The sequence below is a fragment of the Prosopis cineraria genome, unplaced genomic scaffold (genome assembly GCF_029017545.1).
Source record: "Prosopis cineraria cultivar Desert tree isolate PC_DT_omini unplaced genomic scaffold, ASM2901754v1 PC13, whole genome shotgun sequence".
Lineage (NCBI taxonomy): Eukaryota > Viridiplantae > Streptophyta > Magnoliopsida > Fabales > Fabaceae > Prosopis > Prosopis cineraria.
This window is the reverse complement of record NW_026555344.1, coordinates 5,310,827-5,314,622: the sequence shown is the minus strand read 5'-3', so window position 1 is coordinate 5,314,622 and position 3,796 is coordinate 5,310,827. Positions and strand designations below refer to the sequence as shown.

At 36.7% G+C, this 3,796-nt stretch overlaps 1 pseudogene; it reads left to right on the top strand.

Moving 5' to 3' along the window:
* On the top strand, window positions 1-3,138 carry LOC129290950 (beta-fructofuranosidase, cell wall isozyme-like; annotated as a pseudogene).
* Window positions 3,139-3,796: the final 658 nt, after the last annotated feature.

The window sequence follows — 3,796 nt, the reverse complement described above, 5'->3', positions numbered from 1 at the left end:
ATGGCCATCTCTCTGATTTATATATTGGCCATCTCCTTGATTCTTGGATGCTGGGACCACACTGATTCAAGAAGTCAACCTTATAGAACTGCATATCATTTTCAACCTCCAAAGAATTGGATCAATGGTATTTTTATCGCTGCTTTTCTTCCTATCAATTTCTTTTCCTCCTTCAATTTTTGTCATATCTCTGATTTGACATTTTCTTCTTTTTTTTTTTCCTGCCATTTGACATGGTACGCTGAAAATGGACTTCTGGCCGTGTTTGTGCAGACCCTAATGGTTAGTTCTGTGTTCTTTATTTCTTTCTTTTATCAAGTCTATATTCTATTATTCTGTGTTTTCTACGCATTACATTTTTAGGTTATTTATTTGTGTTGATAATAATAACGTATAACACACACACACACACACGCATCATTTGCTGGTTCTATATCCGTAATAGACCGAGGGATCAGTGTCCAAGGAGAAAATATATTTAATAAATGTATTACATGAACTTGAGAATAGTTGGCATCAAATTTAATTGATGGCCATCTAAAACCATTTGGCCTCCATTTGGGAATGGTGAGGTAAGTCAAAAATATAAAATAAACGCAATCGAGAAATATCATTTGTTGTTGTTGTTGTTGAAATGAACTAAATAAAAAATGAGTCTTTTTTTAACACCTAATTATTATTAGCTATATTATTATTTAAAAACGGAGAAGACTCAATAGCTCCAAGGAGCAAGAAATATTGTTTAGACATGCATGGTTATAATGCACCAGAGATTCGCAACTAAGTTGTCCGCTAACTCATGTTTTTGGGTTGAGATTCGTGTGCCTATAAAATGTATATTATCAAACATATACCGCATTTTAAATTAAATTAATATATGATGTTTAAAATAAATGAAATAAATATATTTTAAATCGTGGGAGTGTTTTTCTTCGAAGTCTCAATCATATGTTTTATATTTACTTGCAGAAAATTAAACGTTTACCATGCTTTTTTCATCAAGACAATCGTCATATGTTTTGTCACTAAATTTAAAACTTTTGTGTTCAGGGCCTATGAGATTCAAGGGACTGTATCCCTTGTTCTACCAGTACAACCCAGAAGGTGCCGCATGAGTTTGGGGGAAGATTGTGTGGGGCCACGCAGTATCAGAGGATCTGATTAACTGGGCCCTACTAGACTCAGCCATCTATCCATCCCAGCCGTTTGATATCAATGGTACTTGGTCAGGATCAGCCACGATTCTACCAGGTGGCAAACCTGCCATCTTGTACACGGGAGTAGCCACGCACGACCGTGAAGTCCAAAACTTGGCATTCCCCAAAAACACCTCAGACCGGTTGCTTAGAGAATGGGTCAAGTAACCAAACAACCCCTTAATGGCTCCGACTTCTAACCATATCAACTCAAGTTCGTTTAGAGATCCTAGCACAGCTTGGTTAGGTAAAGATGGGCATTACAGCGTCATAATTGGGAATAGGAGGTACACTGAAGGGATGGCTCTTTTGTATAAAAGTAAAGATTTTGTGAATTGGGTTGAAGCCAAACACCCTCTCTATTCGGCCTTAGGCACTGGGATGTGGGAGTGTCCCCACTTTTATCCGGTTTTGCCAAACTCCCTATCTGGGTTTGCTATCTCCCTAGACAAACCTTATGTCAAGCACGTCCTTAAGGTTAGTCTAGATGATTTAAAACTCGATTGCTATCTGATCGGGAGGTACAATGTAAAGAAGGATAAATTTATCCCGGATACGCCCACCGGATTCCAGAATCTTGACTCTGTCTTGAGGTATGATTATGGTAAATATTATGCCTCCAAGACATTTTTTGATGATACAATGAAGAGAAGGATCTTGCTAGGCTGGGTCAACGAGTCCACAATAAATAATGATGATTATATCAAGAGAGGATGGTCAGGAATACATGTAAGTTGATAGTGACATATATATTATACTTTGCATTGCTCAGCAACAAATTCACTGATGCTTTTGAAGATGGTCAAATTTAAACAACTAATTTACTATAATAAAGAGAACGTTTTGAATGACATATCATGTGGTTTGTAGGCAATTCCAAGGGCAATTTGGCTTCACAAGTCGGGGAATCAATTGGTGCAATGGCCAGTCGTTGAAATCGACAAGCTGCGAGCAAATCCAATCAGATGGCCACCCAGAGTGCTCGAGGCTGGTCAACACATTCAAGTTCCTGGTGTCACTGCTGCACAAGTAAATCAAGAAATCTCTACTTAATTTGTTTTCCCAATATTATCTTGCATATTACTCAGGACAGTTGAATTTAAAATAATCAGTTTGACATCACATGAACGAGATTAATTACTTTTATTTTAAAATAATCTTCGTATGGGCAGGCTGATGTGGAAGTTTTATTTGAAGCAAATGAGTTTGGGAAGGCAGAAGTGTTGGACAATTAGGAGAAGCCGCAGGTGCTGTGTAGCAGAAAGGGTGCAGCAGTAGAAGGTGGAGTGGGCCCCTTTGGTTTGCTCGTGTTTGCTTCCAAAGACCCGAAAGAATACACTGCTGTCTTCTTCGGAATCTTCACATACCAACGCAAACATTTGGTCCTCTTCTGTAGCGACCAAAGCAGGTTTGTCCTCGTCCTCTTTACAAGCATTGTATCAATTTGTTAATAATTTCGAATAATCTCACATTCAGAAGATGCAAAGCTTTGGCAGGTCTTCGTTGAATCAAAAAGATTATGATCTCACCACTTATGGCACCTTTCTTGACGTCGGCCCTTCTTATGAGAATCTCTCGCTTAGAAGCTTGGTAAGTTGCATGCGCTATTAAATTCATTCATTGTTATATAAAATAATAATGAGTGTTTTCGAAGGTTTAAGGTCTCATCAACTTACAATAATCATGATTCGAAATCTTTGAGTATTTGTACCTGTAATTATCTCGGCTTGTCCTTATCAAGTGTGCTTTTTGGCAGATTGATCACTCCGTAGTGGAGAGTTTTGGTGGAGAAGGCAGGGCGGTCATCGCTGCCAGAGTTTACCCCACTTTGGCAATCAACGATGAGGCACAGCTCTATGTTTTCAATTATGGTGCTGCTGATGTCAAGATCACAAGATTGAGTGCTTGGAGTATGAAGAAGGCACACATTAATGGAAACTGAGCACAGAAAAGTGGGATCCAATTCTAAATATTTTTTGGAACGAATATTCGATGTGACGAAGTTTCACTTCTAAAGGGTTTTAATGTTATAGTTTTTCTATCAAAAGGCAAAGAATTGATCATTAATGTTTGTATCCATCATTTCAAGTTATCTTGTCAAATTTAATGGCCTTTCCAACAAACATCGGTAATGTAGGCATTCGATTAATCTTTCTGTACATGTGCCATGCAATGGCAATGGCAGCATTGGCAACATAAAATATAAAAACTGGGACATATAATGTGGTACAGATAGAGGAATGTGTTTCGTTCCAATTAATAATGGAGTTGTTCTTTAATTTCTTGAAAATTTTTCATCCTTTATTGTCATTGCTATACCTTACCTAAATCATTGATTGTCATTTTCTCTTTCTACTTGAAAATATGCACTTTCTAGTTATACGTACGTACGTACATACATACATACATATATAAGTAATATTTTTCATTTTAAAAAGTAATTAAGATTCAATGACAAGATTTTTAAAAGTAATATTTTTCATATAGTTATTCTTTTATATATATATATATATATATAAGATTTAATAATAAGCTGTTCTAGTGACAATGTCACCTTCTATCCTCCCTCCTTTAAAAAATGTTTGTGTATGTACTTAGGT